At 41.5% G+C, this 15,341-nt stretch overlaps 1 long non-coding RNA gene across 1 annotated transcript; it reads left to right on the top strand.

The window, feature by feature from the left end:
* Positions 1 to 4,789: 4,789 nt before the first annotated feature.
* Positions 4,790 to 6,318, top strand: LOC115830936. The gene is made up of 3 exons (XR_004026485.1): positions 4,790 to 4,865; positions 5,431 to 5,484; positions 5,817 to 6,318. It is a non-coding gene; the product is annotated as an uncharacterized LOC115830936 (long non-coding RNA).
* The last annotated feature ends 9,023 nt before the right edge of the window (positions 6,319 to 15,341 follow it).

A 15,341-nucleotide genomic window follows, 5' to 3' on the forward strand; every position in this document is an offset into this window, starting at 1 on the left:
TTAATTCCTCCTAATTGAAACTGTATATCCTTTGACCAACATCTCTCCAACCACCACCACCCCTGCCAGGCCCTGGTAACCACAATTCTACGCTCTACTTCTATGAGTTCAACTTTTTTGGATTCCACATATAAGTGAGATTACACAGTATTTGTGTTTCTATGCCTGGCTTACTTCACTTAACATAATGTCCTCCAGGTTCATCCTTGTTGCAAACAACATGATTTCCTCCTTTTTAAAGTCTGAATACTATTCCATTATATATATCCCATTTCCTTTCTCCATTCGTCCTTTGATGAACACTTAGATTGCTTCCACATCTTGGCTATTGTGAATAGCGCTGCATTAAACATGGGAGCATAGATATCTCTTAAACATATTGATTTTATTTCCTTTGGATATTGATATACTTTAAATGTGTGTCCCTGCCCAAATCTCATATTGAAATGTAATCCCCAATGTTGGAGGTGGGGCCTGGTGGGAGGTGATTGGATCATGAGGGTGGAGTTCTCATGAATGATTTAGCACCATCCCTCTTAGTACCATCCTCCCAATAGTGAGTTCTCATGAGATCTGGTTGTTTAAAAGTGTATAGCCCCTCCCCCTCACTCTCTTGCTCCTGCTTTCGACATATGACATGCCTACTCCCCCTCTGCCTTCCACTATGACTGGAAACTTCCTGAGGCCTCCCCAGAAGCAGGTGCCATTATACTTCCTGTACAGCCTGCAGAATGGTGAGCCAATTAAACCTCTTTACTTAGAAATTGCCTAGTCTCAGGTATTTCTTTATAGCAATTCGAGAATGGACTAACAGAAAATTGGTACTGAGAAGTTGGGCACTGCTATAAAGATGGCTGAAAATGTGGAAGCAGCTTTGGAATTGGATAACAGGCAGAGGATGGAAGAGAGTTGAGTGCTCAGAAGACAGGAAGATGAAGGAAAGTTTGGAGCTTCTTAGAGACTGGTTAAATGGTTGTGACTAAAATGCTGATAGTGATAATGGACAATGAAGTCCAGGCTGCCAAGGTCTCAGATAGAAATTAGGAACTTATTGGGAACTGGAGCAAAGGTCCGTTTTGTTATGCCTTAGCAAAGAGCTTGGCTGCATTGTGTCCATGCCCTAGGGAATCTATGGAAGTTTGAACTTGAGAGTGATGACCTAGGGTATCTGGCAGAAGAAATGCCTAAATAACAAAGCATTCAAGATATGGCCTGGCTGCTTGTAACCACCTATGCTAAGATGTGGGAGCAAAGAAATGACTTAAAGCTGGAACTTATAGGTAAAAGGTAAGCAGAGTGTAAAAGTTTGGAAACTTTGCACTGGCCATGTGGTAGAAGAGAAAAGCTCATTTTCAGAAGAATTCAAGAAGGTTTCTGAGCAATCATTTGCTAGAGAAATTTGCCTAACTAAAAATGAGGCAAGTGTAGATAGCCAAGGAATGGGAAACAGGCCTCTAAGGCGTCTCAGAGATCTAAGAGGCAGCCCCTCCCATCACAAGCCCCGAGGCCTAGGAGGACAGAATGGTTTCATGGGCCAGAAGTGACCTGTGCAGCCTCAGGACATGTCTCCCTGCATCCTGGCTTCTCCAGCTCCAGCTGTGACTTAAAAGGGCCCAGGTACAGCTCCGACTGCAGCTCCAAAGGTTGCAAATAAGTCTTGGTGGCTTCCACATGGTCTTAAGCCTGCAGGTGCACAGAGTGTGAATAAGGCTTGGGAGCCTCCATCTAGATTTCAGAGGATATATGGAAAAGCCAAGGTGTCCAGGCAGAAGCCTGCTGCAGGGGCTAAGCCTTGACAGAGAACCTCTACTAGAGGAGTGCAAAAAGGAAATGTGGGGTTGGAACCCTCACACAGAGTACACACTGGGGCACTGACTAGTGGAGCTATGAGAAGAGGGCCACCATCTTCCAGATCCCAGAATGGTAGATCACAGCAGCCTCTGAGCCTAAACCCTTCAAAGCCACAGGGGAAGAACTACCCAAGGCTGTAAGCCCACCCCTTAAATTGGTGTGCCCTGGACATAGGACATGGAGTCAAAGATTATTCTGGAGCTTTAAGATGTAATGACTGCCCTACTGGGTTTTGATCTTGCATAGGGCCTGTAGCCTCTTTCTTTTAGCCAATTTCTCCCTTTTGGAACAGGAATGTCTATCTAATGCTTGTACCCCCATTGTATCTTGGAAGTAACTAACTTGTTTTTGATTTTACAGGCTCATAGGAGGAAAGAACTTGCCTTGTCTCAGATGAGACTTCAGACTTTGGACTTTTGAGTTAACGCTGGAATTAGTTAAGACTCTGGGGGACTGTCGGGAAGGCAAGATTGTATTTTGAAATGTGAGAAGGCCATGATATTTGAGAGGGGCCAGGGGTAGAATGATATTGTTTAGATGTGTGTCCCAACCTAAATCTCATACTGAAATGTAATCCCTGATATAAGAAGTGGGGACTGGTGGGAGGTGATTGGATCATGGGAGCAGATTCCTCATGAATGGCTTAGCAGCCCTTTGTTTCCATCCTCATAATAGTGAGTTCTCATAAGATCTGGACATTTAAACATGTGTAGCATCTCCCTCCTCACTCTCTTGCTCCTGCTTTCACCATGTGATGTGCCTGCTCCCATTTTGCCTTGCACCATGATTGGAAACTTCCTGAGGCCTGCTCAAAAGCAGATGCCACTATGCTTCCTGTACAGCCTGCAGAACTATGAGCCAATTCAACATCTTTTCTTATAAGTTACCCAGTCTTGGGTTTTCTTTATAGCAATGCAAGAATGGACTGATACAGATATATACCCGGTAGTGGGATGGCTGGGTCATATAGTGGTTATATTTTTGAGAAACCTCCGGATATTTTCTATAATGTTTGTACTAATTTACATTTCCACAAATAGTGTACAAGTGTTCCCTTATATCCATACCCTCACCAACTCTTGTTGTCTTTCATCTCTTTGATTACAGCTATTCTAACACTGTGAGGTGGTATCTCAGTGTGGTTTTAATTTGCATTTCTCTGATGATTAGTAATGTTGAGCATTTTTTCATATGGACACTTAAAAAAAAAAAAAAAAAAAGATGGAGTCTCACTCTGTCGCCCAGGCTGGAGTGCAGTGGCGTGATCTAGGCTCACTGCAACCTCCGCCTCCTGGGTTCAAGCAATTCTCCTGCCTCAGCCTCCTGAGTAGCTGGGATTACAGGCACGCACCACCACACCCAGCTAATTTTTGTATTTTTTTAGTAGAGACAGGGTTTCACCATGTTGGTCAGGCTGGTCTCAAACTCCTGACCTCATGATCCGCCCACCGGCCTCCCAAAGTGCTGGGATTATAGGCATGAGCCACCGTGCCCGGCCTTATATGGACACATTTTTAAGGGATTTGGGGGGGCAGGGGTTCTTTGCAACAACGTAAACATCCAGTCCTTCATCAAACTTTAAATTTTTTTTCACGTACTAATTTATATCAGTTTGGAATTATGATTCCCTCTGTTATTTAATGGGTTTTAATCTATAACTAGCATTATTTATTTTGATGCTCAAACCATGTCAAGTTTGGTCAGTGGAAGTCCCTTCAATCTGGTTTCCATGTCCTTTGAACACGTCCCCACCATTCTTTGAGCACTTCCTTACTTTCAAGCACAAGATGTTCCAAGTTCATTCTGAACTTTCCCTTCCCCAGCTCTGGAATCTGCCATTTCTCCATGGAGCCTTGCTCCTTTCAGTGGAGCATGGTATTTAGGAACCAAGGGCTGACTGCCTAATGTGCTTTCCAAGTATAGTTTCCTCAGTCCATGCTTTTCAAATTGATCTGCCAAAGACCCATTGCCAAAGACCCATTGCCAAAGATCCATTGCCAGAATAGAAGAGTGGAAGGAAATTCTTAATATTTTTTAAAAGTTACTATTATTTTCATCTTTCTCTTTGTAAAAAATTCATTTAATTCAAGATAAAAAAACAAAAATCTTTGGCACATAAATCGCAACTCTCTGATGCAAATCTTTAAATAAAGCTGATACTCCAAGAAGACGCAACATATTCTCTTTATTCCACAGACATATAGGCCTATGGTTGCAAACTTTTATACACACACCGAGTCACAATTCCACTGGCGCCCGTGACGTTCCACATCCAGATTTTCCAAATCACACATTCTCATCTTCACATAGCCTTGCCGGCAACCGTCACACGGTATAGTACCACATTGTTACGTCAAGCACAGCCACAATCTACCACAGAGCCTGTCGTCCCATTGACCAAATTGACAAAAATCACAGCCCCGGGTATTTTCTGTGGTTTTCTCCAGTCAAAGCCCTTCACTCACTACACACCGACTCACACTCAAATTACACACACGCGGAAACACAACCCGCCACAGCCAGAGAGATTCCGTCGGTCCCGCAACCCTCACGGTGCCACATACACGCGCTCACAAGGCAAATACAAATGTCCAGGCACCCATTCTTTACAATACACATATTAAGCGCCTACTTTGTACTACACGCCGGGACTACCTCAAGGGGTGAAAGAGACAAAATCCCGCCTGGCGGAGCTATCGCCCAGTCCCGCACGCACGCACTCGGCCTCAGGGTCGCACTCGGCGGTCCCACGCTCAAGTGGCCTGGCGAGTGGCCCAGAAGCGTCTGTTCTCCTCCTCAGCTTCCTGCGTGGGTTCCTGGTAAGTGAGTCGAAGCCGACGGATGAGCGCGCGCCTGCGCCTCCGCCCAAAAGAACCAGTTTCCGGCTGTGGACTACATTTCCCAGAAGCCCCTTGGGCAGGGTTGCCTGGACCGCAAGGGCCCTTTACGTTGCGTTCTTAACGGTTCAGTCACCTGGGTGCATTATTCACAGGCGGGCAAGGAGTCCGAGCTAGGTAAGGCAGAACGGGACTCTTACGAGTAGGACTGGGAATGGAACTGCCGCCCAAAGTGAGGCGCTCCAGGGCCCAGACCTGGCGTGTCGTGCCGGGTGTGAGGTTGAGACAGGTGCCTGGCTCTCTGGTGTGTGTCACTGACCCTCTACCCCGTCACGGCCTCGGTGTCTGCACAGAGCAGTGCCCCCAAGAGGGAGGTCAGATATTGAGCTCTGGGATGAAGGTTCCCAGCAAGAAAGTACAGACCTGGGTTGGCGATTGGATTTTTGAATTAGAAGTGTCCCTAAAACAGACTCCTGGGACGACAGATTGGAAGACTGCCCAGTTGGAGCCGCTGTGTGGGCAGCTGCATTTTTCAGAACCACTGCATTCCCATACCTTTGATCTAGAAATCTGGTGTGAGTTCAGAGACAGATCCCAGTCTCACTCCCACACAGCTGTTATGTGCGTGAGGTCAGCACAGATGTGGCGCTAGAGGGGATATTCTAGGTCGGTCTGTGCTCTAAGAAAGGCCTGCTGTCTCATGATTTTTTTTCTTCCTCATTCTGCTATTCATCAAAACAAGGATCCTGAAAAGGAGGGAACAAGTGTTGTAGCAGGTCTAAAAGTTCAGATCCAGGTAAGTTTATATTTCCTTTTTATTCATAAAATGGAAATCACACATTCTAATCTTCACACAGCTTTGCCTGCACCCAGTCATACGGCGTGGTACCACACTGCTATGTCAAGCACAGCCACAATCTACCACAGAGCCTGTCACCTCATTGCTCACAGTCACAAAAATCACATCCCCAGGTACTTTCTGTAGCTTTCATTTGCATTTTTCCGTTTGAAAATGTTCATCTGATTCAATCTAAAAAGACTAAATTATTTGTCACATAAATTGCAACTCTCTGGTCTATATCTTTAAATACATCTTTAAATAAATGCATAAAATGTTTTTGTTTTTAGGAAATGGAAACATTGCTTTGCTTTTCCTGAATTGTCCAGTGACCTATCCCAGGCCTTCCTTTCCAGTGAACAATGGACCATGCAGGTGCACCCTCCTCTTCACGGGCCTCCAAATGACTTTCTCATTTTTCAAATCATTCCTCTGCACTCACTTTCTATAATGGTAGAGAAATGCATATCCTGGAGTCTACAGTTAAAACTTTGTTTTATTGAGATTAATGTTTAGGTAGAATCACATCATCCATCTTCTCCAATCTTCTCCAAAGACCTCAGTTTTAAAGTGTGACAGGATTAGAGATGACCTGACTGGTGTCAGTAAGCAAGTGATAATGGTCGTCTGCTTTTAAGGCTTTTAGAAGTGAGAATGTGATTGGAAGTCCAAGCATAGAAATCTGTGTGAACATAAGCAGGAATTTTTTTCCAAGGAATCCAGGAGTTGAGATTTATTTTTATACAGAGTTAGTCATAAGAATAAAAAGTACATATGAGTAAAGTAATAGTCTTAGTGATGAAGAATAATACGCAATTTTTTTTTTTTTTGAGACAGAGTCTCGCCGTGTCACCCAGGCTGGAGTGCAATGGCGTGAACTCGGCTTACTGCAGCCTCCACCTCCTGGGTTCAAGTGATTCTCCTGCCTCAGCCTCCCAGGTAGCTGGGATTACAGGTGCCTGCCACCACGCCCAGCTAATTTTTGTATTTTTAGTAGGGACAGGGTTTCACCATGTTGGCCATGCTTGTCTCGAACTCCTGACCTCAGGTGATCCACTTGCCTTGGCCTCCCAAAGTGCTGGGATTACAGGCATGAACCACTGCACCCGGCCACAAATTTTAAATTTTATATGAATCTCACTAATATTAGGATTTAAACACATTTTACAAGGATTATATCTAAATTAACATTTCAACTGATTATTTGCTGGAGAAGTAGAGGAGAACCAAACACTCTTCTGTCTGCTTTGCTCAAATTTTCTTATTCAGTCTGCAGATGCTGTTCACCTGGCTTGTGTATTCAGAGAAGAATCTTAATAGTGAAAAGGTCTTGTTGAATTGAAGAAGAATGTTCAAGAACTGGCAGGCATTTATTTATAATGGTCATGCTGTTTTCCTATTATTTCCATACATGTCAAACCAATTTGCTTCTGATGTGTTAAAACATTTTATTTTATACTTGGATATAGATTTATTGTATACTTCTGGTTATAGAATTAATATTCACCTTTTATAAATTATTTAGTTACTCAGTTACATTACATAAAGGACTATAAAGAAGAAAGTTAAAATAGCCCCAGCATCACTATTAACACTTTGGGGAGCTATATTTTAGCAAGATTTTTTTTTTTTTTTTGACAGTCTCACTCTGTTGCCCAGGCTGGAATGCAATGGTGCGATCTCGGCTCACTGCAACCTCCATCTCCCAGGTTCAAGCAATTCTCCTGCCTCAGCCTCCCAAGTAGCTGGGAAGGCACCTGCTACCACGCCCAGCTAATTTTTTGTATTTTTAATAGAGACGGGGTTTCGCCATGTTGGCCAGGCTGGTCTCGATCCACCCGCCTCAGCTTCCCAAAGTGCTGGGATTACAGGTGTGAGCCACCATGCCCAACCTATTTTAGCAAGATTTTTCAGCACACTTGTATGTATGTGTGTGTGTGTGCACACGCACCTGCACTTTTCTTCCTGCAGAATAGAAATTGCACTAACTGATTATTCAAAGGACACAAGACTTTCCAACTCCTAGTTAAAAAAACTAATTCTCCCTAACCATGGCTTTCTTATATCTCTGTGCACATAGGGAGAAGTGGAAAACACCAATGAATCCTGCTAAGTTTGATTAACCTTTGAGAAATTTACACCTTTTAGGGTTATATAAACCAATTAAGGATAATTAATATGACACAATTTATCAAATAAGATAGTTCTTCAGGATTATACTCTTTTTTTAGATTTTTAAGGTTGCTTTTACAGGACATAGCAATACTCTATCTTGGCTAGGTTTTATTCAGGGTTCTATTATGCAAATAACATTTTCTAGGACAGATTTATAACAGTAGAAAACAGAATAAGGGTGGGCATGGTGGCTCACGCCTGTAATCCCAGCACTTTGGGAGGCCCAGGCAGGTGGATCACGAGGTCCGGAGTTCAAGACCAGCCTGGATAAGATGGTGGAACCCCTGTCTCTATTAAAAATACAAAAATTAGCCAAGTGTGGTGGCGTGCGCCTGTAATCCCAGCTGCTTGGGAGGCTGAGGCAGAGAATTGCTTGAACCCAGGAGGTTGCAGTGAGCCTAGATAGCACCATTGCCCTCCAGGCTGGGCGACAGAGTAAGACTCCGTCTCCAAAAAAAAAAAAAATAAATAAAAAGAAAACAGAATAAGATGGTAACAGCTATAAATATTCATGTAAATTTTCCATATAGAACAAGAGAACAAGATTGAACCTCGTATTAAAATTATCTGTTGAATGCCTTATTACAGCAGTCCCCAACCTTTTTGGCACCAGGACTGGTTTCATGGAGGACAATTTTTTCACAGACAGAGAGAGGGACATGGTTTCAGGATGATTCAAGCACATTACATTTATCGTGCACTTTATTCCCATTATTATTACATTATAACACGTAATTAAATAATTATACAACTCACCCTAATGTGGAATCAGTGGGAGCCCTGAGCTTCTTTTCCTACAACTAGATGGTCTCATCTGGGGGTGATGGGAGGCAATGACAGATCATCAGGCATTAGATTCTCATAAGGAGCATGCAGCCTAGATCCCTCACATGGTCAGTTCATAATAGGGTTCGCGCTCCTATGAAAATCTAGTGCTGCAGCTGATCTAACAGGAGGCAGAGATCAAGCGGTTAATGCTAGCAATGGGGAGTAGCTGTAAATACAGATGAAGCTTCCCTTGATGGCCTGCTGCTCACCTTCTGCTGTGTGGCCCAGTTCCTAACAAGCTGTGGTCCAGTATCAGTCAGTGACATGGGGGACCCCTGCCTTAATTAGATTATTTTAGCTAGTTTTATGTTGAAGAATGATGTACCCCCTTTGGTAGTTGCAAGAACAAAAGAGGAGATTTTTTTTTTTTAAATGAAGTCTCACTCTGTTGTCCTGGCTGGAGTGCCATGGTGCAATCTCAGTTTACTGCAACCTCCACCTCACAGGTTCAAGCAATTCTTCCCAGCCTCCAGAGTAGCTGGGATTACAGGTGCCCACCACCACATCTGACTAATTTTTGTATTTTTAGTAGAGACGGGGGTTTCACCATGTTGGTCAGGCTGGTCTCGAACTCCTGACCTCAGGTGATCCACCCACATCGGCCTCCCAAAGTGCTGGGATTACAAGTGTGACCCATGCGCCCGACCAAGAAGAGATTTCTTGATTATCTTTCTGGGAGTCTGTTCTACGAATGTTGTTAATTAAAAATAATTGCATCTTCAAGGCTCAGCTCTAAAATACTTAAAATATCATTATTAAAAAATGGGCATGAGACTCAAACTTTACTAGAAAAAATGAAATAATATAAAATAATTTTATTTAATAGCAGTGGAACAAAGGACATAATATCCTCTATTTTAATAATACTGGCTAACTTTTATTACATAATTGTATATCATTAAGTGGGATATATGTATTATCTCAATCTTCATGACAACCCTATGAGATAGGTGCTGTTCTTATCCCTAATTTACCAACAAACTAACTGAAAAGTATGTAGCTGTCAGACTAAGATTCACATTCTGAAAATCTGACAACAGAGTCTGTGTTATTAATGACAATGTTATAACCCTGCCCATAATGGCATATGCTCCTTTAATTTGCCTGTATCAGTCAGTAACTCATCATTGATGTCTTCCTCCAAAAATAAATATGGACCAATATAATTAGTATTAGTGAGGCCTTGGTGTGCCATCATAACTGACCATAGTTTACTTAACCTGCTGCCTACCATAGCTATTAGTATTTTTAATATTTGATTATTATAAGTTGTTATATGATAAATATCTTATGTATATGTCTTAATATGCTTTAATAGCCACTTGCAAGAAAAAAATGCCTAAAAATGGAATTTTAGTCAAATATCAGACATAAGGGCTCACAGTATACTGAATCTTGTGTTAGTAATTAGAGGAATACAAGAACTGAAAACACATAGGTGCTACCGTACAGCAGACAGTCTAAAATCAGAATAGACCGAATAAATATAAGGTAGAAGATAATAAAAAACAGTAAAGAAATTCAGGTCACAGGCCTTGCGAGTTCATAGGAAGGAGATGTCCAGTGCTGTCCAATAGAACTTTCCATGATGATGGATTTGTTCTGTTTTCCAGTATGGTAGCTGCTCACCACATGTGGCTAATAAGCACCTGAAATATGGCTAGTGTGACTGGGAAACTAACTTTTTGTTGTTTTTGTTGTTGAGATAGAGTCTCACTCTGTCGCCGAGGCTGGAGTACAGTGGCGAGATCTCAGCTCACAGCAGCCTCTGCCTCCCAAGTTGAAGCGATTTTCCTGCCTCAGCTTCCTGATTAGCTGGGAGGGACCACAGGCATCCGCCACCACGCCCAGCTAATTTTTGTATTTTTAGTAGAGACAGTGGTTCACTATATTGGCCAGGCTGGTCTCGAACTCCTGACCTCAAATGATCCACCCACCTTGGCCTCCCAAAGTGCTGGGATTGCAGGCATGAGCCGCCGTGCCCAGCCTGAACTTTTAATTTTATTTAAAATTTGATTTAACTTTTTTTTTTTTTTTTTTTTTGAGACAGAGTCTCACTCCGTAGCCCAGGCTGGAGTGCAGTGGCGTGATCTCGGCTCACTGCAAGCTCCACCTCCCGGGTTCACGCCATTCTCCTGCCTCAGCCTCTCCGAGTAGCTGGGACTACAGGCGCCCGCCACCACGCCCGGCTAATTTTTTTGTATTTTTAGTAGAGACGGGGTTTCACCGTGGTCTCAATCTCTTGACCTCGTGATCCGCCCGCCTCGGCCTCCCAAAGTGCTGGGATTACAAGCGTGAGCCACCGCGCCCGGCCAATTGCCTTTTAAATTTATTAAGAGAAGTAAAAGAAATGTGCATTTGTGCTGCCTTTTGTAATTTTAATTATAAATATTAATTTTGTTATTTTTAAAAATGTGGTTTTGAATTTCCATGTGGATTTACTTGCTTTGTTTGAATAACCTTTACAATTTCTTATGTGGTAGGTCTGGGAAGGGCTTTATTTCACCTTCATTTTTGAAAGACAGTGTGTTACTGCTTGACAGAGCTTTTGTCCTTTGAGTACTTTGAATATATCATCCCACTACCTTCATCCCCTCCATTGCTTTGGATAAGAAGTCAGCTGTCAATTGATTGGTGTTCCATTGTAAGTGACACATCATTTTTCTCTTATATTTTTCAACATTTTATTTCACTTGTAGCATTTCTACTATGATAGGTCTGTTCATGGATATCTTTGCATTCAGATTACAGTTTTTTGAGATGCTTGTGGGTATTGATTAATGTTTATTCAACAAATTGTGGATGTATTTAGCCATTATTTCTTTATTTTTTGTGCTCATTTCTCTTTCTCCTTTCCTTCTGGTAGTCTCATTACATGTATGTTCGTGCACTTAAAAGTGTCATATTTCTTCAAGCCTCTGTTCATATTTTCTTTGTTCTATTTTCTCATTCTATTTTACATTTTATTTTCTTATTTTTTCTAGTGGGAAAATGGAATTGAGGTTGCATAATTTCCATTGATCTATTTGAAAGTTTTCTATTTACTCTGCCAATCAAATTTATTTAGCCCTTCTAATGAATTTTTTATTTTGGTTACTGTAGTCTTCAACTCCAGAACTTACATTTGGTTCATTTTGTCATTTCTCCTTATTGATTTTATTTGATGAGACATTATCTTTATATTTTCCTTTACTGCTGTGAATATATAACGGCTACATCGAAGTTTTTGTCTATTAAATATGACATCTGTTCCCTGTCATAGGCCAACCTGTTGCCTGTTTTTTTTGTTGTTTTGTTTTTTTGTTTTGTTTTTTGAGACAGAGTCTTGCTCTGTTGCCCAGGCTGCAGTGTAGTGGCGTGATCTTGGCTCACTACAACCTCTCCCTCCAGAATTCAAGCGATTCTCGTGTCTTGGCCTAGTTATAGGCATGTGCTACCACGCCTGCCTAATTTTTGTATTTTTAGTAGAGATGGGGTTTCATCATGTAGTCCAGGCTGGTCTCAAACTCCTGAGCTCAAGTGATCTGCCAACCTTGGCCTCCAAAAGTGCTGGGATTACATGTGTGACCCACGCACCTGGCCTTCTTGCTGTTCTCCTGTGTATAGGTCCAACTTTCCCATTTGTTTGCATGTCAATTTATTTTTTATTATTTTCCTAATAAGTAGACATTATTAGGAAACATACTGTAGTGATTTGCCTGTCCCCTCTCCAGAGCTTGTTCTTGTTGTTGTTTGCTTGGTTATGTATTTTGTGTTTTGGCTAAGCTATTTTAGTAAAATCGATTTCCCTTTCCCCTTGCAGTGTGAAGTATTTTGTGTTGTTCCTCAGCCTTAAACATATGCACAGTTACCCTGGTGTGACAATGGTTTTAAACAGGAGTCTCTCTGATTATCTTTCCCTATCTCTCTGTTAAGATGACTGCCTCCTTGGTATTATTTCCAGCCCACTAGGCTCTGCTGCCTTCTATCTGGTGACTCCATTGTTTTCAACATTTCCTTGGAGCATAAATTATTAAGCAGTTTAATATAATTTAAGTCAGGCAGGGCTAGTTTTTGAGGCCAGTTTTTAAGGTTTCTTTTGAACTTTGGAGGGCTCCTTAGCTGTCTCTTCCCATGGAATTATCTGATTAACTACTTGGCCTATGGTTTATGTTGTTGTGTTTACTTTAGGGGAGCTATTTGTTTGACACTGTTTCAGATAAATTCCATTCCTTTGGAGAGAGCTTCAGAGCTCTGTTCTTATGGACTGCCACTCCCTCTGGACAAAATCTCTGAACCACCATTCTGGGTAATAGCCTGGGTGGTTGCCATCTTGTTTTTTATGTTATGAAACCTCTGCCTTACAAGCAAGTGGAGGCAAGGGCAATCTGGGTCCAAATCTGAGTTCACTGTGCCTGGGTAGAGTTTCCAAACTGTGGGTGGGGCTGGGGGAAGCAAAGGAGCCTCTTAGTTGCATTCACTAGGAATTTAGCCACTTTAACCAAGAGCTGTTGGGGATAAGAAACCCTGGAGGCATGCCCCTCCTGTTGATATGTGACAAACCTTGATTGACAGCTGCAGCCCCATCATCTTGGCAGCATCCACCCACAGTGAAGCTTCTATCAAATTGAGCTGTGAAGAGTAAAAGGGAGTGGGTTGTGTCTTAAATGCCACAAATTCTCTTACCAAGTTCTTGGTTCTTAACAAGTTTTAGTAGAATTTCTTGATATTTCACTTCCTATATACTCTTTGGAGACTTTCAGACCTCAAATGGCAAGGTTTTTATATATTTTTTTTGCCAGTTTTATTAGAAAATGAGTTTGCAGAGCCCCCCCATCTACCATCCAGAAGTGGAACTACATATAGTCATTTAACAATAGTTTAGCATTTCCTGTCGTCTCATTCTGGAGAATCATAGACGTGGCAGAAATACATATTCTTGAAGAAAAAAATGTCTCCCTTATGGGTACTGTGATTTCAATAGGGTGTGGGATAAGTATATGACAACATGCATGGGATACACACTTTGTTCTCTACAGATCTGTGCTTTTGAGTTAGAGAACATAATATATATAGATGGGTATTACTTTTAACATGTGACAATCTAGTTGTAGTGTTTAAGATTAAATTTGGTTGTGAGTAAAATAGTAAAAGTGCCCCAAATTAAAGTGGATAAAAGATAATAAAGGTTAATTTCTCTGTCATATAATACGGATGTAAGCCTGATATTGTGGCCTTGCTCCAAACCAATCATGAATTTTACCATTCTGACATCAGAATGGAATGAGCACTCAGACTTATACAGAACTTGGAAGAATAGTTAAGTAATTCTGGATATCCTTCACCCAGATTTCTCAAATACTAATATATTAAGCTAATGTGTTTTAAGAGGTTTCCAGAATTGCCAAAATATTCACTTACATCCTCCTTGCCATAAGTTATGTCACATGACAACACCTTGGAGAAATAACTGCAGTCCTTATTCTAGATAGTCATAGCCAAATGTTAATAAAAATTACTGGTTCTGTAATCATGAAAGCAGAGTAGAATGGATATGGGGGCCTAATAAATAACAGATCCTGACCCACTGAGGAATCCATGGAGATGTTTTCACTTTGATCAATTACAAATAAAGACAGTGAATCCCTAGAGACCACAACTTGTGCAGAAGACTCATTGAAATGGAACGGGATTCTGGAAATTAAGACACCCAGGTCTGTTATCCCTCATACCCCAAGCTGGATGATCACAATACCCTGTAAAATGATGACAGAAATCTTGTGTCTACTTTTTCTTCTTTTCTGGGGAGTCTATGAACATTCAAGATAACATCCACTATTGAATATTCTAAAACAAGTTTCTTCACAACACTGCTCAGAAACACAATGACAAATTTGAATCAGAGCAGTATCTCCAAAAATGGGTGGCAGATTAATGTATCATTTGAGCCAGGCCTTAACAGGAGATAAACTCCTCAGCTGTTACCATACATAAAACATAATTCAATAAAATACCAAATGCAAACAAGAGCAGATCACAGAAATGTAAGCTGAGAAAAATCAGAGTGAACTTCTGACCTTATGATGACATTTTCAACTCTGAAAATATTAAAAGAATTCTAACAAAAGCAGCATCTTTTTTTCCATACCTGTAACTGCCATGTGCACCCACAGCAGCCAGATTTTTTGGTCTCTAATGCTTTTTTCCTCTAAAAGGAACCAGGACTCCCTAAAATAAGAGGGCATTAAATCATGAGTTGATTCCACGACTCAGGACAAGAGGCATGGGGGACATGAACCAACAAACAGGATCAGTCGACAATATCTTCTTACGGACTGAAAACAATATTCCTTTAAAACATCAAAAGAAAAAAATAAGAAGAAAAAAAGTAAATGGATTGCTACTGGCCACATTATGTCAATTTGAGCATAAATAATCATAATTACTACAGGTGCTTCTCAACTTATGGTGGGGTTATATCCAAATAAACCCATCATAAGTTGAAAACATCATACACCATATGTGCATTTTTATGACCTACAATATTTTCAAACAATGGGTTTATCTAGACATAGCCCCATTTTAAGTCAAGGAGCATACTCTGAGTATGTCTTGGTCCATTTTGTGTTGCTATAAAGGAATGTCTGAGGTTGGGTAATAAAGAAAGAGGTTTATTTGGCTCACTGTTTTGTAGGATTTACAAGAATCATGGTGCAACATCTGCTTCTGGTAAGGGCCCCAGGCTGCTTCCACTCGTGGCAGAAGATGAAAGGGGGCAGTGTATGCAGACATCACATGGCAAGAGAGGAAGCAAGAGGGTGAGGAAGGAGGTA

This window comes from Nomascus leucogenys, chromosome 17 (assembly GCF_006542625.1).
Source record: "Nomascus leucogenys isolate Asia chromosome 17, Asia_NLE_v1, whole genome shotgun sequence".
Classification (NCBI taxonomy): Eukaryota; Metazoa; Chordata; class Mammalia; order Primates; family Hylobatidae; genus Nomascus; species Nomascus leucogenys.